This window comes from Anabas testudineus, chromosome 13 (genome assembly GCF_900324465.2).
Source record: "Anabas testudineus chromosome 13, fAnaTes1.2, whole genome shotgun sequence".
Lineage (NCBI taxonomy): Eukaryota > Metazoa > Chordata > Actinopteri > Anabantiformes > Anabantidae > Anabas > Anabas testudineus.
This window is the reverse complement of record NC_046622.1, coordinates 18,214,045-18,236,420: the sequence shown is the minus strand read 5'-3', so window position 1 is coordinate 18,236,420 and position 22,376 is coordinate 18,214,045.

The following is a 22,376-nucleotide window of genomic DNA, read 5'->3' as shown; positions in this document are numbered from 1 at the left end:
AATGTTTATGAATATGTTTTGTTTTCAGGCTGATCAGCTGACTGAGGAGCAGATTGCTGGTGAGTCCTATGCTAACAATTTTAAATTTGTTACAGGCAACTCTTCATCTCACTAAGAAGTTTCTGGACTGTTTATGTTTAAATCATAGGCTGTATATAAAGATGGATGACGCATCCCCACCTCCTCCCACTATGTTTTTTTTTCCTTATCATTGCAACATATGAAAGAGTTGTACAGAACATATGAATATTATGGTTTGTTAAATTGTGACAACAACAAAAGTGAAAACATATGAGATTACGCAAAAGGAAGAGACAAGTAAGTTCCAATTCCAATTTAGAGATAATAAGATACAAGGCAGCATGCACAAAGTCATGGGTTTGTCAACACAAACCTTCTGTGCAGTGCCCCTTTCCAAGATTGAGACTGGTGAGTAGTATGTTTATTTGCTTCTTTGGGCTGAGAATCCCCAGGTACACTTTATTATAAATATTATTATTATTAAAAATATGTTCTTCATACAGATGTTAGATTAATATAGTAAAAAGTAAGATTCCTTCAGACATAGCACAAAATCATGAAGAAAACATAACAAGTACTTCAGAATGTGAGGAAATGTGATGTGCAGTACCAGAAAAGCCCTGCACAGGGTTTAACCTGGTGAAGTTTTCAGTCTGACACACCAGTACAAGAGGTGTAAAATAAACCAATACAATGGTGCATTCAAAATGCTACTTAATAAAACTGAATTTTAATGCTGTAGCTGGTGATGGGCAATTATTAGTAATTTTAGCTGGTTTAAAATTCTGCATGATAGATTCTAAATATTTAAAACTATGATTGAACAGACGCTACTTTACAACTGAAATATAGTAACTAGTGATTCTGGAGCCAGATGCGTGCAGATATGTGGTTGTGGGTGGTTTATTTGGGTAGAAAGGTTTGCATGTTTCGGGGATGTGGGAGGAAACCTGAGCACCAGGGGAAAACCCACACAGACACGGGGAGAACATACAAACTCCACACAGAAACACCCTCCACCCTCACAGGTGGCGGTGTTTCTGTGAGTCTCCGTGCTGTCCTGAAGTAAACTCCCCCCATCCTGAATTCTATGGAGGGAATGCAGGATGGAGGGGGAGTGTTACGGGGTGACGTATGGGGGTGAGGGAGATAGTAGGAGGAAAGGACGGTGGGGGAAGGATAAAGGGGGGTGGGGGAAGGATGTGGGGTGGGGTAAAGGGACGACGGGGGTGAGGGAGACAGGGGAAGGGTAGAGGGTTAGGGAAAAGAGGGTGGAGAAAAGGAGGGGTGGGAGAGGGAGTAAAGGAGATGGGGAGGTGGATGTAGGGTTGAAAGGAGGGTGGAGAGGTGAAGGGGACTGAGGAGGAAGCTAATGGGAAGTAGTAGCAACCTCCTCCACCTTACTGTCGCTGTCACACTTGGGCTTCTTGTGCATCCAGCTCCAGCTCCTCTTCTTCTTTTCCTTCTCCTCCTTCTCTTTCTTCTTCTCCATCTTCTGTTTCTCCTTCAGCTCCTTTTTCTGCTCCCTTTCTTTCTTCTTCTCTGCCTCCTTTTGTTGTTTCTCCTTCAGTTTCTTCTCCGTCTTTTCTTTTTTACTTACCTGGCTGTCCCCCTGTGTCGGTGCAGCCTGGTTCTCCGGCTTCTTCTTGGAGTGAAACCAGAAACGTCTCCTCTTGGTTTGAAGTGTGAGGCAGCGCTGCTCCAGTTTGATCTTTTCCTCCTCCAGGTTTTTCACGTCCTCTCCCAGTTTGGTTTTGTCCTCGTCCAGGTCCTTATTGTTTTTCTCTAGCCGTGTCTTGTCCTCCAACAGTTTCTCGTGGTCTTTCTCCAGCTGTGTCTTTTCCTCCACCAGCTTGGTGTTCTCCTCCTGCAGCCTCCTCATCTCGTCCTCCACCTGTTTAAGTCTTTCCTCACAGCTCTCCTGTTTCTCTGTGAGTTTCTTGTTGATGTTGTCCTGCAGACTGTTGTATTTTGTCTGCCAGGTTTTTTCGACAAAGCGGTTTTCTGCTTCTGTCTTCAGCTGCTGGATGGTGGCCTGTGTGAATTTCTCAGTGAGACTCTGTTTGTCTCTCTGGAGCTGAAGGTTTTCACTTTCTGTTTGGCACAGCTGCTCTCTCAGTTCGCTCAGCTGCTGTTGTTGCTGTAACACTTGGCTTTGTTCTTCTTCCAGCTGTGCTTTCCCCTTGTTGAGCTCCTGCTGATAGTTGAACTCTGCGGTCTGTTTCTCCTCCACCTTCAACTTAAAACGATCTGAGAGGTCGGACATTAACATCTCATGTTTTTTGTTGCGCTCCAGAAACGTCTCACTTTCCTGCACAAGCTCCTTCTCTTTGGCCTCAAGCTCCTTTTGCTTGGCCTCCAGCTGCTCCTTCAGATTTTGGACCTGCTTATGGGGAGGGTTCTGCACCATGCTGTCTACCGTATCCCGCAGGTTCCAGTTGTACTGCTCACAATTATAAAGCCGGATCCTCAATTGATGAATCTCCTGGTAAGGATCATTTGCTGGCCTGTGATAAAATGGACGGCCACGAGAAACATATCCCCCTCTGCATGGTGTGGTCTGAGTTTGATCCATGGTCTGAGTTTGATCCATGGTCTCAGTTTGAGCCATGGTCTCAGTTTGAGCCATGGTCTCAGTTTGATCCATGGTCTCAGTTTGAGCCATGGTCTGAGTTTTAGTCATGGTCTGAGTTTGAGACATGGCTTTGAAAAGTACGATTGGTACTGTTGATTCTCTGTTGAAATCTTCTCTGTAGTGAATCGCAGTGAAACACAAATCTTTGTGTGGTTCTTCTGACTGTCTCTGACTTCTAAGCTGATCTGGGCTTTGATCTGGATCCTAGAATGATGACATCACTCGGTCTAAGACATCAAAGGAATCAGCTGTTTTCTGGAATGTTTATGTTTAAATCATAGGCTGTATATAAAGTTGGATGACACATCCCCACCTACTCCCACTCTGTTTTTTTTTCCTTGTCATTGCAACATATGAAAGAGTTGTACAGAACATATGAATATAATGAGTTTGTTAAATTGTGAACTGATTGAACATACTTATTATAACATAACATATCCTCACATTATATAAAGAGGTTAAAATAAAAGTAACAAATGAAATAAATAAGAAAGGGGGGGTTGGGTGCAGAGGTCTCAGTATTCAACAAGGACACCATTCTCTACAATGTCCCACACAGTTACAACTTCACATTCAGACATATAATACATATTATATATTTTTATATATTAGTATATACTTTATGTTAATTATATATGATGTTTTATGCATTTTTTACCTTTTCTACATTTCTGACAAAAGAAATATACGCATCTATTTCTGATAGAAACACTTACAAAGCAGGCTTCTTCTTGATGCACTTCATTGTGTGAATTAAAAAGTCGCCCACATTGATATCAGATTAACAACAAAAACAGTTTTGGGATTCCTCTCAGCACAATAAATCAGGATCTCAGTAGCTTCAATTGAATCTTGAATTTAATTGCTTGGCATCTGAAATCATTCTTAGTCTTCGGCCAGAAAATAAACAATATCTTAATCTGACTGTGTGATAATATCAGTCTGTTTTGAATTAGCTAGGTTGGATGACTCTGTGCTCCTCTTTGGCCAGCTGGGAATTTGCAGCTCTTATTGTCTTGAAGATCTTTTAGTCACATCTCCTAACAATTCACTTTTGACTATGACACACTCACACACTGGAGGTGTGAACTGTGACTGTAGAAGTTTGTGATTTCCTACTTCATATACAGCCTGTGAAATTGCAATAGTTTATTGCCATTATTTTAAATGGTGAGATACCCTCACTATTTGGAACACACTACTAGACACACGTGTCTATTTGCAATCAAAATGTTGGTAGAGTATGTTACATGGCAGCATACTGTCTAGTCCGAACCGGGATATGAAGCTTTAGCTATATTTTAGTTGTTACCTGCAGTATCGTAGACGTGAGTAACCTGTGTAACTAGTTTCATGGTTATGGTGGATACAAATGAATGCTCAGGTATTTGTTCTTTTGTAATTGCAAAAATAGACTGAACAGTGGAACACATTTCTAAATCAAGTGGGTTAATGTTTTTGGAAGTAGTTTGTAGTCAGTGTAAACTCATTCCAGCATGCACAGCCATAGATGCCATCAGTAAATCTTTTAACTAGCATGTTCGGGTTTTTACCTTTCAGCGTTTTAACAAAACTGTATGTTTTCAACAGTGGTTTCACAGTTGTATTTACTCTGTACTCACCAAAATATTTGTTATACTTGTTTTGCCCAAAAGCACAAAGATGTATTACTTGTTAACACTTCTATATTGAGTTGTAATGTTTATATATATATATATTTCAGGCTAATCAGCTGACTGAGGAGCAGATTGCTGGTGAGTCCTATGCTAACAATTTTAAATTTGTTACAGGCAACTCTTCATCTCACTAAGAAGTTTCTGGACTGTTTATGTTTAAATCATAGGCTGTATATAAAGATGGATGACGCATCCCCACCTCCTCCCACTATGTTTTTTTTTCCTTATCATTGCAACATATGAAAGAGTTGTACAGAACATATGAATATTATGAATCTGTTAAATTGTGACAACAACAAAAGAGAAAACATATGAGATTACGCAAAAGGAAAGGACAAGTAAGTTCCAATTCCAATTTAGAGATAATAAGATACAAGGCAGCATGCACAAAGTCATGGGTTTGTCAACACAAACCTTCTGTGCAGTGCCCCTTTCCAAGATTGAGACTGGTGAGTAGTATGTTTATTTGCTTCTTTGGGCTGAGAATCCCCAGGTACACTTTATTATAAATATTATTATTATTAAAAATATGTTCTTCATACAGATGTTAGATTAATATAGTAAAAAGTAAGATTCCTTCAGACATAGCACAAAATCATGAAGAAAACATAACAAGTACTTCAGAATGTGAGGAAATGTGATGTGCAGTACCAGAAAAGCCCTGCACAGGGTTTAACCTGGTGAAGTTTTCAGTCTGACACACCAGTACAAGACGTGTAAAATAAACCAATACAATGGTGCATTCAAAATGCTACTTAATAAAACTGAATTTTAATGCTGTAGCTGGTGATGGGCAATTATTAGTAATTTAGCTGGTTTAAAATTCTGCATGATAGATTCTAAATATTTAAAACTATGATTGAACAGACGCTACTTTACAACTGAAATATAGTAACTAGTGATTCTGGAGCCAGATGCGTGCAGATATGTGGTTGTGGGTGGTTTATTTGGGTAGAAAGGTTTGCATGTTTCGGGGATGTGGGAGGAAACCTGAGCACCAGGGGAAAACCCACACAGACACGGGGAGAACATACAAACTCCACACAGAAACACCCTCCACCCTCACAGGTGGCGGTGTTTCTGTGAGTCTCCGTGCTGTCCTGAAGTAAACTCCCCCCATCCTGAATTCTATGGAGGGAATGCAGGATGGAGGGGGAGTGTTACGGGGTGACGTATGGGGGTGAGGGAGATAGTAGGAGGAAAGGCCGGTGGGGGAAGGATAAAGGGGGGTGGGGGAAGGATGTGGGGTGGGGTAAAGGGACGACGGGGGTGAGGGAGACAGGGGAAGGGTAGAGGGTTAGGGAAAAGAGGGTGGAGAAAAGGAGGGGTGGGAGAGGGAGTAAAGGAGATGGGGAGGTGGATGTAGGGTTGAAAGGAGGGTGGAGAGGTGAAGGGGACTGAGGAGGAAGCTAATGGGAAGTAGTAGCAACCTCCTCCACCTTACTGTCGCTGTCACACTTGGGCTTCTTGTGCATCCAGCTCCAGCTCCTCTTCTTCTTTTCCTTCTCCTCCTTCTCTTTCTTCTTCTCCATCTTCTGTTTCTCCTTCAGCTCCTTTTTCTGCTCCCTTTCTTTCTTCTTCTCTGCCTCCTTTTGTTGTTTCTCCTTCAGTTTCTTCTCCGTCTTTTCTTTTTTACTTACCTGGCTGTCCCCCTGTGTCGGTGCAGCCTGGTTCTCCGGCTTCTTCTTGGAGTGAAACCAGAAACGTCTCCTCTTGGTTTGAAGTGTGAGGCAGCGCTGCTCCAGTTTGATCTTTTCCTCCTCCAGGTTTTTCACGTCCTCTCCCAGTTTGGTTTTGTCCTCGTCCAGGTCCTTATTGTTTTTCTCTAGCCGTGTCTTGTCCTCCAACAGTTTCTCGTGGTCTTTCTCCAGCTGTGTCTTTTCCTCCACCAGCTTGGTGTTCTCCTCCTGCAGCCTCCTCATCTCGTCCTCCACCTGTTTAAGTCTTTCCTCACAGCTCTCCTGTTTCTCTGTGAGTTTCTTGTTGATGTTGTCCTGCAGACTGTTGTATTTTGTCTGCCAGGTTTTTTCGACAAAGCGGTTTTCTGCTTCTGTCTTCAGCTGCTGGATGGTGGCCTGTGTGAATTTCTCAGTGAGACTCTGTTTGTCCTTGTGGAGCTGAAGGTTTTCACTTTCTGTTTGGCACAGCTGCTCTCTCAGATCGCTCAGCTGCTGTTGTTGCTGTAGCACTTGGCTTTGTTCTTCTTCTAGCTGTGCTTTCCCCTTGTTGAGCTCCTGCTGATAGTTGAACTCTGCGGTCTGTTTCTCCTCCACCTTCAACTTAAAACGATCTGAGAGGTCGGACATTAACATCTCATGTTTTTTGTTGCGCTCCAGAAACGTCTCACTTTCCTGCACAAGCTCCTTCTCTTTGGCCTCAAGCTCCTTTTGCTTGGCCTCCAGCTGCTCCTTCAGATTTTGGACCTGCTTATGGGGAGGGTTCTGCACCATGCTGTCTACCGTATCCCGCAGGTTCCAGTTGTACTGCTCACAATTATAAAGCCGGATCCTCAATTGATGAATCTCCTGGTAAGGATCATTTGCTGGCCTGTGATAAAATGGACGGCCACGAGAAACATATCCCCCTCTGCATGGTGTGGTCCGAGTTTGATCCATGGTCTGAGTTTGATCCATGGTCTCAGTTTGAGCCATGGTCTCAGTTTGATCCATGGTCTCAGTTTGAGCCATGGTCTGAGTTTTAGTCATGGTCTGAGTTTGAGACATGGCTTTGAAAAGTACGATTGGTACTGTTGATTCTCTGTTGAAATCTTCTCTGTAGTGAATCGCAGTGAAACACAAATCTTTGTGTGGTTCTTCTGACTGTCTCTGACTTCTAAGCTGATCTGGGCTTTGATCTGGATCCTAGAATGATGACATCACTCGGTCTAAGACATCAAAGGAATCAGCTGTTTTCTGGAATGTTTATGTTTAAATCATAGGCTGTATATAAAGTTGGATGACACATCCCCACCTACTCCCACTCTGTTTTTTTTTCCTTGTCATTGCAACATATGAAAGAGTTGTACAGAACATATGAATATAATGAGTTTGTTAAATTGTGAACTGATTGAACATACTTATTATAACATAACATATCCTCACATTATATAAAGAGGTTAAAATAAAAGTAACAAATGAAATAAATAAGAAAGGGGGGGTTGGGTGCAGAGGTCTCAGTATTCAACAAGGACACCATTCTCTACAATGTCCCACACAGTTACAACTTCACATTCAGACATATAATACATATTATATATTTTTATATATTAGTATATACTTTATGTTAATTATATATGATGTTTTATGCATTTTTTACCTTTTCTACATTTCTGACAAAAGAAATATACGCATCTATTTCTGATAGAAACACTTACAAAGCAGGCTTCTTCTTGATGCACTTCATTGTGTGAATTAAAAAGTCGCCCACATTGATATCAGATTAACAACAAAAACAGTTTTGGGATTCCTCTCAGCACAATAAATCAGGATCTCAGTAGCTTCAATTGAATCTTGAATTTAATTGCTTGGCATCTGAAATCATTCTTAGTCTTCGGCCAGAAAATAAACAATATCTTAATCTGACTGTGTGATAATATCAGTCTGTTTTGAATTAGCTTGGTTGGATGACTCGGTGCTCCTCTTTGGCCAGCTGGGAATTTGCAGCTCTTATTGTCTTGAAGATCTTTTAGTCACATCTCCTAAGAATTCACTTTTGACTATGACACACTCACACACTGGAGGTGTGAACTGTGACTGTAGAAGTTTGTGATTTCCTACTTCATATACAGCCTGTGAAATTGCAATAGTTTATTGCCATTATTTTAAATGGTGAGATACCCTCACTATTTGGAACACACTACTAGACACACGTGTCTATTTGCAATCAAAATGTTGGTAGGGTATGTTACATGGAAGCATACTGTCTAGTCCGAACCGGGCTGTGAAGCTTTAGCTATATTTTAGTTGTTACCTGCAGTATCGTAGACGTGAGTAACCTGTGTAACTAGTTTCATAGTTATGGTGGATTCAAATGAAAGCTCAGGTATTTGTTCTTATGTAACTGCAAAAATAGACTGAACAGTGGAACACATTTCTAAATCAAGTGGGTTAATGTTTTTGGAAGTAGTTTGTAGTCAGTGTAAACTCATTGCAGCATGCACAGCCATAGATGCCATCAGTAAATCTTTTAACTAGCATGTTCAGGTTTTTACCTTTCAGCGTTTTAACAAAACTGTATGTTTTCAACAGTGGTTTCACAGTTGTATTTACTCTGTACTCACCAAAATATTTGTTATACTTGTTTTGCCCAAAAGCACAAAGAAGTATTACTTGTTAACACTTCTCTATTGAGTTGTAATGTTTATATATATATATATTTCAGGCTGATCAGCTGACTGAGGAGCAGATTGCTGGTGAGTCCTATGCTAACAATTTTAAATTTGTTACAGGCAACTCTTCATCTCACTAAGAAGTTTCTGGACTGTTTATGTTTAAATCATAGGCTGTATATAAAGATGGATGACGCATCCCCACCTCCTCCCACTATGTTTTTTTTTCCTTATCATTGCAACATATGAAAGAGTTGTACAGAACATATGAATATTATGGTTTGTTAAATTGTGACAACAACAAAGTGAAAATATATGAGATTACGCAAAAGGAAAGGACAAGTAAGTTCCAATTCCAATTTAGAGATAATAAGATACAAGGCAGCATGCACAAAGTCATGGGTTTGTCAACACAAACCTTCTGTGCAGTGCCCCTTTTCAAGATTGAGACTGGTGAGTAGTATGTTTATTTGCTTCTTTGGGCTGAGAATCCCCAGGTACACTTTATTATAAATATTATTATTATTAAAAATATGTTCTTCATACAGATGTTAGATTAATATAGTAAAAAGTAAGATTCCTTCAGACATAGCACAAAATCATGAAGAAAACATAACAAGTACTTCAGAATGTGAGGAAATGTGATGTGCAGTACCAGAAAAGCCCTGCACAGGGTTTAACCTGGTGAAGTTTTCAGTCTGACACACCAGTACAAGAGGTGTAAAATAAACCAATACAATGGTGCATTCAAAATGCTACTTAATAAAACTGAATTTAATGCTGTAGCTGGTGATGGGCAATTATTAGTAATTTTAGCTGGTTTAAAATTTTGCATTATAGATTCTAAATATTTAAAACTATGATTGAACAGACGCTACTTTACAACTGAAATATAGTAACTAGTGATTCTGGAGCCAGATGCGTGCAGATATGTGGTTGTGGGTGGTTTATTTGGGTAGAAAGGTTTGCATGTTTCGGGGATGTGGGAGGAAACCTGAGCACCAGGGGAAAACCCACACAGACACGGGGAGAACATACAAACTCCACACAGAAACACCCTCCACCCTCACAGGTGGCGGTGTTTCTGTGAGTCTCCGTGCTGTCCTGAAGTAAACTCCCCCCATCCTGAATTCTATGGAGGGAATGCAGGATGGAGGGGGAGTGTTACGGGGTGACGTATGGGGTGAGGGAGATAGTAGGAGGAAGGGAGGGTGGGGGAAGGATGTGGGGTGGGGTAAAGGGATGAAGGGGTGAGGGAGACAGGGGAAGGGTAGAGGGTTAGTGAAAAGAGGGTGGAGAAAAGGAGGGGTGGGAGAGGGAGTAAAAGAGATGGGGATGGGGGGTTGGATGTAGGGTTGAAAGGAGGGTGGAGAGGTGAAGGGGACTGAGGAGGAAGCTAATGGGAAGTAGTAGCAACCTCCTCCACCTTACTGTCGCTGTCACACTTGGGCTTCTTGTGCATCCAGCTCCAGCTCCTCTTCTTCTTTTCCTTCTCCTCCTTCTCTTTCTTCTTCTCCATCTTCTGTTTCTCCTTCAGCTCCTTTTTCTCCTCCCTTTCTTTCTTCTTCTCTGCCTCCTTTTGTTGTTTCTCCTTCAGTTTCTTCTCCGTCTTTTCTTTTTTACTTACCTGGCTGTCCCCCTGTGTCGGTGCAGCCTGGTTCTCCGGCTTCTTCTTGGAGTGAAACCAGAAACGTCTCCTCTTGGTTTGAAGTGTGAGGCAGCGCTGCTCCAGTTTGATCTTTCCTCCTCCAGGTTTTTCATGTCCTCTCCCAGTTTGGTTTTGTCCTCGTCCAGTTCCTTATTGTTTTTCTCTAGCCGTGTCTTGTCCTCCAACAGTTTCTCGTGGTCTTTCTCCAGCTGTGTCTTTTCCTCCACCAGCTTGGTGTTCTCCTCCTGCAGCCTCCTCATCTCGTCCTCCACCTGTTTAAGTCTTTCCTCACAGCTCTCCTGTTTCTCTGTGAGTTTCTTGTTGATGTTGTCCTGCAGACTGTTGTATTTTGTCTGCCAGGTTTTTTCGACAAAGCGGTTTTCTGCTTCTGTCTTCAGCTGCTGGATGGTGGCCTGTGTGAATTTCTCAGTGAGACTCTGTTTGTCTTTCTGGAGCTGAAGGTTTTCACTTTCCTTTTGGCACAGCTGCTCTCTCAGTTCGCTCAGCTGCTGTTGTTGCTGTAGCACTTGGCTTTGTTCTTCTTCCAGCTGTGCTTTCCCCTTGTTGAGCTCCTGCTGATAGTTGAACTCTGCAGTCTGTTTCTCCTCCACCTTCAACTTAAAACGATCTGAGAGGTCAGACATTAACATCTCATGTTTTTTGTTGCGCTCCAGAAACGTCTCACTTTCCTGCACAAGCTCCTTCTCTTTGGCCTCAAGCTCCTTTTGCTTGGCCTCCAGCTGCTCCTTCAGATTTTGGACCTGCTTATGGGGAGGATTCTGCACCATGCTGTCTACCGTATCCCGCAGGTTCCAGTTGTACTGCTCACAATTATAAAGCCGGATCCTCAATTGATGAATCTCCTGGTAAGGATCATTGGCTGGCCTGTGATAAAATGGACGGCCACGAGAAACATATCCCCCTCTGCATGGTGTGGTCCGAGTGTGATCCATGGTCTCAGTTTCATCCATGGTCTCAGTTTGAGCCATGGTCTCAGTTCGATCCATGGTCTCAGTTTGATCCATGGTCTCAGTTTCATCCATGGTCTCAGTTCGATCCATGGTCTCAGTTTGATCCATGGTCTCAGTTTTAGTCATGGTCTGAGTTTCAGCCATGGCTTTGAAAAGTTCGATTGATACTGTTGATTCTCTGTTGAAATCTTCTCTGTAGTGAATCGCAGTGAAACACAAATCTTTGTGTGGTTCTTCTGACTGTCTCTGACTTCTAAGCTGATCTGGGCTTTGATCTGGATCCTAGAATGATGACATCACTCGGTCTAAGACATCAAAGGAATCAGCTGTTTTCTGGAATGTTTATGTTTAAATCATAGGCTGTATATAAAGTTGGATGACGCATCCCCACCTACACCCACTCTGTTTTTTTTTTCCTTGTCATTGCAACATATGAAAGAGTTGTACAGAACATATGAATATAATGAGTTTGTTAAATTGTGAACTGATTGAACATACTTATTATAACATAACATATCCTCACATTATATAAAGAGGTTAAAATATAAGTAACAAATGAAATAAATAAGAAAGGGGGGTTGGGTACAGAGGTCTCAGTATTCAACAAGGACACCATTCTCTACAATGTCCCACACAGTTACAACTTCACATTCAGACATATAATACATATTATATATTTTTATATATTAGTAGATACTTTATGTTAATTATATATGATGTTTTATGCATTTTATACCTTTTCTACATTTCTGACAAAAGAAATATACACATCTATTTCTGATAGAAACACTTACAAAGAAGGCTTCTTCTTGATGTTGATGATATCAAGATTAACAACAAAAACTGTTTTGGGATTCCTCTCAGCACAATAAATCAGGATCTCAGTAGCTTCAATTGGATCTTGAATTTAATTGCTTGGCATCTGAAATCATTCTTAGTCTTTGGCTAGAAAACAAACAATATCCCTCACCCTCACTAATTGGAACAAACTACTAGACACACGTGTCTATTTGCAATCAAAATGTTGGTAGGGTATGTTACATGGCAGCATACTGTCTAGTTCGAACCGGGCTGTGAAGCTTTAGCTATATTTTAGTTGTTACCTGCAGTATCGTAGACGTGAGTAACCTGTGTAACTAGTTTCATGGTTATGGTGGATTCAAATGAATGGTCAGCTATTTGTTCTTATGTAACTGCAAAAATAGACTGGACAGTGGAACACATTTCTAAATCAAGTGGGTTAATGTTTTTGGAAGTAGTTTGTAGTCAGTGTAAACTCATTCCAGCATGCACAGCCATAGATGCCATCAGTAAATCTTTTAAGTAGCATGTTCAGGTTTTTACCTTTCAGCGTTTTAACAAAACTGTATGTTTTCAACAGTGGTTTCACAGCTGTATGTTTTCAACAGTGGTTTCACAGTTGTATTTACTCTGTACTCACCAAAATATTTGTTATACTTGTTTTGCCCAAAAGCACAAAGAAGTATTACTTGTTAACACTTCTATATTGAGTTGTAATGTTTATATATATATATATTTCAGGCTGATCAGCTGACTGAGGAGCAGATTGCTGGTGAGTACTTATGCTAACAATTTTACATTTGTTACAGGCAACTCTTCATCTCACTAAGAAGTTTCTGGACTGTTTATGTTTAAATCATAGGCTGTATATAAAGATGGATGACGCATCCCCACTTCCTCCCACTATGTTTCTTTTTCCTTATCATTGCAACATATGAAAGAGTTGTACAGAACATATGAATATTATGGTTTGTTAAATTGTGACAACAACAAAAGTGAAAACATATGAGATTACGCAAAAGGAAAGGACAAGTAAGTTCCAATTCCAATTTAGAGATAATAAGATACAAGGCAGCATGCACAAAGTCATGGGTTTGTCAACACAAACCTTCTATGCAGTGCCCCTTTTCAAGATTGAGACTGGTGAGTAGTATGTTTATTTGCTTCTTTGGGCTGAGAATCCCCAGGTACACTTTATTATAAATATTATTATTATTAAAAATATGTTCTTCATACAGATGTTAGATTAATATAGTAAAAAGTAAGATTCCTTCAGACATAGCACAAAAGTGTGAAGAAAACATAACAAGTACTTCAGAATGTGAGGAAATGTGATGTGCAGTACCAGAAAAGCCCTGCACAGGGTTTAACCTGGTGAAGTTTTCAGTCTGACACACCAGTACAAGACGTGTAAAATAAACCAATACAATGGTGCATTCAAAATGCTACTTAATAAAACTGAATTTTAATGCTGTAGCTGGTGATGGGCAATTATTAGTAATTTTAGCTGGTTTAAAATTCTGCATGATAGATTCTAAATATTTAAAACTATGATTGAACAGACGCTACTTTACAACTGAAATATAGTAACTAGTGATTCTGGAGCCAGATGCGTGCAGATATGTGGTTGTGGGTGGTTTATTTGGGTAGAAAGGTTTGCATGTTTCGGGGATGTGGGAGGAAACCTGAGCACCAGGGGGAAACCCACACAGACACGGGGAGAACATACAAACTCCACACAGAAACACCCTCCACCCTCACAGGTGGCGGTGTTTCTGTGAGTCTCCGTGCTGTCCTGAAGTAAACTCCCCCCCCATCATGAATTCTATGGAGGGAATGCAGGATGGAGGGGGAGTGTTACGGGGTGACGTATGGGGGTGAGGGAGATAGTAGGAGGAAGGGACGGTGGGGGAAGAATAAAGGAGGGTGGGGGAAGGATGTGGGGTGGGGTAAAGGGACGACGGGGGTGAGGGAGACAGGGGAAGGGTAGAGGGTTAGTGAAAAGAGGGTGGAGAAAAGGAGGGGTGGGAGAGGGAGTAAAAGAGATGGGGATGGGGGGGGGGGGGATGTAGGTTTGAAAGGAGGGTGGAGAGGTGAATGGGACTGAGGAGGAAGCTAATGGGAAGTAGTAGCAACCTCCTCCACCTTTCTGTCGCTGTCACACTTGGGCTTCTTGTGCATCCAGCTCCAGCTCCTCTTCTTCTTTTCCTTCTCCTCCTTCTCTTTCTTCTTCTCCATCTTCTGTTTCTCCTTCAGCTCCTTTTTCTCCTCCCTTTCTTTCTTCTTCTCTGCCTCCTTTTGTTGTTTCTCCTTCAGTTTCTTCTCCGTCTTTTCTTTTTTACTTACCTGGCTGTCCCCCTGTGTCGGTGCAGCCTGGTTCTCCAGCTTCTTCTTGGAGTGAAACCAGAAACGTCTCCTCTTGGTTTGAAGTGTGAGGCAGCGCTGCTCCAGTTTGATCTTTTCCTCCTCCAGGTTTTTCATGTCCTCTCCCACTTTGGTTTTGTCCTCGTCCAGTTCCTTATTGTTTTTCTCTAACCGTGTCTTGTCCTCCAACAGTTTCTCGTGGTCTTTCTCCAGCTGTGTCTTTTCCTCCACCAGCTTGGTGTTCTCCTCCTGCAGCCTCCTCATCTCGTCCTCCACCTGTTTAAGTCTTTCCTCACAGCTCTCCTGTTTCTCTGTGAGTTTCTTGTTGATGTTGTCCTGCAGACTGTTGTATTTTGTCTGCCAGGTTTTTTCGACAAAGCGGTTTTCTGCTTCTGTCTTCAGCTGCTGGATGGTGGCCTGTGTGAATTTCTCAGTGAGACCCTGTTTGTCTTTCTGGAGCTGAAGGTTTTCACTTTCCTGTTTGGCACAGCTGCTCTCTCAGTTCGCTCAGCTGCTGTTGTTGCTGTAGCACTTGGCTTTGTTCTTCTTCCAGCTGTGCTTTCCCCTTGTTGAGTTCCTGCTGATAGTTGAACTCTGCGGTCTGTTTCTCCTCCACCTTCAACTTAAAACGATCAGAGAGGTCGGACATTAACATCTCATGTTTTTTGTTGCGCTCCAGAAACGTCTCACTTTCCTGCACAAGCTCCTTCTCTTTGGCCTCAAGCTCCTTTTGCTTGGCCTCCAGCTGCTCCTTCAGATTTTGGACCTGCTTATGGGGAGGGTTCTGCACCATGCTGTCTACCGTATCCCGCAGGTTCCAGTTGTACTGCTCACAATTATAAAGCCGGATCCTCAATTGATGAATCTCCTGGTAAGGATCATTTGCTGGCCTGTGATAAAATGGACGGCCACGAGAAACATATCCCCCTCTGCATGGTGTGGTCCGAGTTTGATCCATGGTCTGAGTTTGATCCATGGTCTGAGTTTGATCCATGGTCTCAGTTTGATCCATGGTCTGAGTTTCATCCACGGTCTCAGTTTGATCCATGGTCTCAGTTTGAGCCATGGTCTGAGTTTTAGTCATGGTCTGGGTTTGAGCCATGGCTTTGAAAAGTATGATTGGTACTGTTGATTCTCTGTTGAAATCTTCTCCGTAGTGAATCACAGTGAAACACAAATCTTTGTGTGGTTCTTCTGACTGTCTCTGACTTCTAAGCTGATCTGGGCTTTGATCTGGATCCTAGAATGATGACATCACTCGGTCTAAGACATCAAAGGAATCAGCTGTTTTCTGGAATGTTTATGTTTAAATCATAGGCTGTATATAAAGTTGGATGACACATCCCCACCTACTCCCACTATGTTTTTTTTTCCTTGTCATTGCAACATATGAAAGAGTTGTACAGAACATATGAATATAATGAGTTTGTTAAATTGTGAACTGATTGAACATACTTATTATAACATAACATATCCTCACATTATATAAAGAGGTTAAAATAAAAGTAACGAATGAAATAAATAAGAAACGGGGGTTGGGTGCAGAGGTCTCAGTATTCAACAAGGACACCATTCTCTACAATGTCCCACACAGTTACAACTTCACATTCAGACATATAATACATATTATATATTTTTATATATTAGTATATACTTTATGTTAATTATATATGATGTTTTATGCATTTTATACCTTTTCTACATTTCTGACAAAAGAAATATACGCATCTATTTCTGATAGAAACACTTACAAAGCAGGCTTCTTCTTGAAGCACTTCATTGTGTGAATTAAAAAGTCGCCCACATTGATATCAAGATTAACAACAAAAACAGTTTTGGGATTCCTCTCAGCACAATAAATCAGGATCTCAGTAGCTTCAATTGAATCTTGAATTTAATTGCTTGGCATCTGAAATCATTCTTAGTCTTCGGCCAGAAAATAAACAATATCTTAATCTGACTGTGTGATAATATCAGTCTATTTTGAATTAGCTTGGTTGGATGACTCGGTGCTCCTCTTTGGCCAGCTGGGAATTTGCAGCTCTTATTGTCTTGAAGATCTTTTAGTCACATCTCCTAAGAATTCACTTTTGACTATGACACACTCACACACTGGAGGTGTGAACAGTGACTGTAGAAGTTTGTGATTTCCTACTTCATATACAGCCTGTGAAATTGCAATAGTTTATTGCCATTATTTTAAATGGTGAGATACCCTCACTATTTGGAACACACTACTAGACACACGTGTCTATTTGCAATCAAAATGTTGGTAGGGTATGTTACATGGAAGCATACTGTCTAGTCCGAACCGGGCTGTGAAGCTTTAGCTATATTTTAGTTGTTACCTGCAGTATCGTAGACGTGAGTAACCTGTGTAACTAGTTTCATAGTTATGGTGGATTCAAATGAAAGCTCAGGTATTTGTTCTTATGTAACTGCAAAAATAGACTGAACAGTGGAACACATTTCTAAATCAAGTGGGTTAATGTTTTTGGAAGTAGTTTGTAGTCAGTGTAAACTCATTGCAGCATGCACAGCCATAGATGCCATCAGTAAATCTTTTAACTAGCATGTTCAGGTTTTTACCTTTCAGCGTTTTAACAAAACTGTATGTTTTCAACAGTGGTTTCACAGTTGTATTTACTCTGTACTCACCAAAATATTTGTTATACTTGTTTTGCCCAAAAGCACAAAGAAGTATTACTTGTTAACACTTCTCTATTGAGTTGTAATGTTTATATATATATATATTTCAGGCTGATCAGCTGACTGAGGAGCAGATTGCTGGTGAGTCCTATGCTAACAATTTTAAATTTGTTACAGGCAACTCTTCATCTCACTAAGAAGTTTCTGGACTGTTTATGTTTAAATCATAGGCTGTATATAAAGATGGATGACGCATCCCCACCTCCTCCCACTATGTTTTTTTTTCCTTATCATTGCAACATATGAAAGAGTTGTACAGAACATATGAATATTATGGTTTGTTAAATTGTGACAACAACAAAAGTGAAAATATATGAGATTACGCAAAAGGAAAGGACAAGTAAGTTCCAATTCCAATTTAGAGATAATAAGATACAAGGCAGCATGCACAAAGTCATGGGTTTGTCAACACAAACCTTCTGTGCAGTGCCCCTTTTCAAGATTGAGACTGGTGAGTAGTATGTTTATTTGCTTCTTTGGGCTGAGAATCCCCAGGTACACTTTATTATAAATATTATTATTATTAAAAATATGTTCTTCATACAGATGTTAGATTAATATAGTAAAAAGTAAGATTCCTTCAGACATAGCACAAAATCATGAAGAAAACATAACAAGTACTTCAGAATGTGAGGAAATGTGATGTGCAGTACCAGAAAAGCCCTGCACAGGGTTTAACCTGGTGAAGTTTTCAGTCTGACACACCAGTACAAGAGGTGTAAAATAAACCAATACAATGGTGCATTCAAAATGCTACTTAATAAAACTGAATTTTAATGCTGTAGCTGGTGATGGGCAATTATTAGTAATTTTAGCTGGTTTAAAATTTTGCATTATAGATTCTAAATATTTAAAACTATGATTGAACAGACGCTACTTTACAACTGAAATATAGTAACTAGTGATTCTGGAGCCAGATGCGTGCAGATATGTGGTTGTGGGTGGTTTATTTGGGTAGAAAGGTTTGCATGTTTCGGGGATGTGGGAGGAAACCTGAGCACCAGGGGAAAACCCACACAGACACGGGGAGAACATACAAACTCCACACAGAAACACCCTCCACCCTCACAGGTGGCGGTGTTTCTGTGAGTCTCCGTGCTGTCCTGAAGTAAACTCCCCCCATCCTGAATTCTATGGAGGGAATGCAGGATGGAGGGGGAGTGTTACGGGGTGACGTATGGGGGTGAGGGAGATAGTAGGAGGAAGGGAGGGTGGGGGAAGGATGTGGGGTGGGGTAAAGGGATGAAGGGGGTGAGGGAGACAGGGGAAGGGTAGAGGGTTAGTGAAAAGAGGGTGGAGAAAAGGAGGGGTGGGAGAGGGAGTAAAAGAGATGGGGATGGGGGGTTGGATGTAGGGTTGAAAGGAGGGTGGAGAGGTGAAGGGGACTGAGGAGGAAGCTAATGGGAAGTAGTAGCAACCTCCTCCACCTTACTGTCGCTGTCACACTTGGGCTTCTTGTGCATCCAGCTCCAGCTCCTCTTCTTCTTTTCCTTCTCCTCCTTCTCTTTCTTCTTCTCCATCTTCTGTTTCTCCTTCAGCTCCTTTTTCTCCTCCCTTTCTTTCTTCTTCTCTGCCTCCTTTTGTTGTTTCTCCTTCAGTTTCTTCTCCGTCTTTTCTTTTTTACTTACCTGGCTGTCCCCCTGTGTCGGTGCAGCCTGGTTCTCCGGCTTCTTCTTGGAGTGAAACCAGAAACGTCTCCTCTTGGTTTGAAGTGTGAGGCAGCGCTGCTCCAGTTTGATCTTTTCCTCCTCCAGGTTTTTCATGTCCTCTCCCAGTTTGGTTTTGTCCTCGTCCAGTTCCTTATTGTTTTTTTCTAGCCGTGTCTTGTCCTCCAACAGTTTCTCGTGGTCTTTCTCCAGCTGTGTCTTTTCCTCCACCAGCTTGGTGTTCTCCTCCTGCAGCCTCCTCATCTCGTCCTCCACCTGTTTAAGTCTTTCCTCACAGCTCTCCTGTTTCTCTGTGAGTTTCTTGTTGATGTTGTCCTGCAGACTGTTGTATTTTGTCTGCCAGGTTTTTTCGACAAAGCGGTTTTCTGCTTCTGTCTTCAGCTGCTGGATGGTGGCCTGTGTGAATTTCTCAGTGAGACTCTGTTTGTCCTTCTGGAGCTGAAGGTTTTCACTCTCCTTTTGGCACAGCTGCTCTCTCAGTTCGCTCAGCTGCTGTTGTTGCTGTAGCACTTGGCTTTGTTCTTCTTCTAGCTGTGCTTTCCCCTTGTTGAGTTCCTGCTGATAGTTGAACTCTGCGGTCTGTTTCTCCTCCACCTTCAACTTAAAACGATCAGAGAGGTCGGACATTAACATCTCATGTTTTTTGTTGCGCTCCAGAAACGTCTCACTTTCCTGCACAAGCTCCTTCTCTTTGGCCTCCAGCTCCTTTTGCTTGGCCTCCAGCTGCTCCTTCAGATTTTGGACCTGCTTATGGGGAGGGTTCTGCACCATGCTGTCTACCGTATCCCGCAGGTTCCAGTTGTACTGCTCACAATTATAAAGCCGGATCCTCAATTGATGAATCTCCTGGTAAGGATCATTTGCTGGCCTGTGATAAAATGGACGGCCACGAGAAACATATCCCCCTCTGCATGGTGTGGTCCGAGTCTCAGTCTCAGTTTGATCCATGGTCTCAGATTGATCCACGGTCTCAGTTTGATCCATGGTCTCAGTTTGAGCCACGGTCTCAGTTTTAGTCATGGTCTGGGTTTGAGCCATGGCTTTGAAAAGTTCGATTGGTACTGTTGATTCTCTGTTGAAATCTTCTCTGTAGTGAATCGCAGTGAAACACAAATCTTTGTGTGGTTCTTCTGACTGTCTCTGACTTCTAAGCTGATCTGGGCTTTGATCTGGATCCTAGAATGATGACATCACTCGGTCTAAGACATCAAAGGAATCAGCTGTTTTCTGGAATGTTTATGTTTAAATCATAGGCTGTATATAAAGTTGGATGACACATCCCCACCTACTCCCACTATGTTTTTGTTTTTTTTTCCTTGTTATTGCAACATATGAAAGAGTTGTACAGAACATATGAATATAATGAGTTTGTTAAATTGTGAACTGATTGAACATACTTATTATAACATAACATATCCTCACATTATATAAAGAGGTTAAAATAAAAGTAACGAATGAAATAAATAAGAAAGGGGGGGTTGGGTGCAGAGGTCTCAGTATTCAACAAGGACACCATTCTCTACAATGTCCCACACAGTTACAATTTCACATTCAGACATATAATACATATTATATATTTTTATATATTAGTATATACTTTATGTTAATTATATATGATGTTTTATGCATTTTATACCTTTTCTACATTTCTGGCAAAAGAAATATACGCATCTATTTCTGATAGAAACACTTACAAAGCAGGCTTCTTCTTGATGCACTTCATTGTGTGAATTAAAAAGTCGCCCACATTGATATCAAGATTAACAACAAAAACAGTTTTGGGATTCCTCTCACCACAATAAATCAGGATCTCAGTAGCTTCAATTGAATCTTAAATTTAATTGCTTGGCATCTGAAATCATTCTTAGTCTTCGGCTAGAAAATAAACAATATCTTGATCTGACTGTGTGATAATATCAGTCTGTTTTGAATTAGCTTGGTTGGATGACTCGGTGCTCCTCTTTGGCCAGCTGGGAATTTGCAGCTCTTATTGTCTTGAAGATCTTTTAGTCACATCTCCTAAGAATTCACTTTTGACTATGACAAACTCACACACTGGAGGTGTGAACTGTGACTGTAGAAGTTTGTGATTTCCTACTTCATATACAGCCTGTGAAATTGCAATAGTTTATTGCCATTATTTTAAATGGTGAGATACCCTCACTATTTGGAACACACTACTAGACACACGTGTCTATTTGCAATCAAAATGTTGGTAGGGTATGTTACATGGCAGCATACTGTCTAGTCCGAACCGGGATATGAAGCTTTAGCTATATTTTAGTTGTTACCTGAAGTATCGTAGACGTGAGTAACCTGTGTAACTAGTTTCATGGTTATGGTGCATTCAAATGAAAGCTCAGGTATTTGTTCTTATGTAACTGCAAAAATAGACTGAACAGTGGAACACATTTCTAAATCAAGTGGGTTATTGTTTTTGGAAGTAGTTTGTAGTCAGTGTAAACTCATTGCAGCATGCACAGGCATAGATGCCATCAGTAAATCTTTTAACTAGCATGTTCAGGTTTTTACCTTTCAGCGTTTTAACAAAACTGTATGTTTTCAACAGTGGTTTCACAGTTGTATTTACTCTGTACTCACCAAAATATTTGTTATACTTGTTTTGCCCAAAAGCACAAAGAAGTATTACTTGTTAACACTTCTTTATTGAGTTGTAATGTCTATTATATATACACATACATACATACATATATATATATATATATATATATATATATATATATATATATATATATATATATATATATATATATATATATATACACATACATACACACTATGTTTTTTTTCCTTATCATTGCAACATATGAAAGAGTTGTACAGAACATATGAATATTATGAATCTGTTAAATTGTGACAACAACAAAAGAGAAAACATCTGAGATTAGGCAAAAGGAAAGGACAACACTTTGTGCATGTGACTGGAAAAAAACAAAAATGATCAATATCATCATCAGAATTCAGAAGTAATCACTGTCATTCATGGGTTTGATATTATTTGGATTAAAATCATATAGTTGGAGCTTGCATGGTTAATTTATCCTAGGAAAATACTGAATAGCTACAGAAAAGTAACTTAACCTTAACCTAACCTCAACTAGTACAACCCTAATCCGATCCAACTCCCGCAGACGTCTACTACACTGGCGGAGGGATACTGTACAATAGAGAAGGGAAAATCGAGTCTTTGAACTGACTCAGATCCGTGAGTCTCGAACTGTAAAGTGAACGAATCATTTTGAGTCATTTCGTTCATTTTACAGCAGGTTGCGGTGTAACCCTCTAGTGGGCGATGTAAAAATGGCCGCGATTCTCAGACACCATACAGCGAAGACAACATGGTTTGTTCAGCCGACAAATTACAATACACAAAATGCCACAAGCAATTCAAACCATGTGAAAACCTAGGAAAGCAAATCCACACCACAATAAAGTGACTTGTGTTCCTGCATCCTCTCTGATATTGTTGTTTAACAGCGCAGCAGTGACTTTGTAGCTGTCACGTGACAAATGAACGGGAGACCGATCCGCCAACA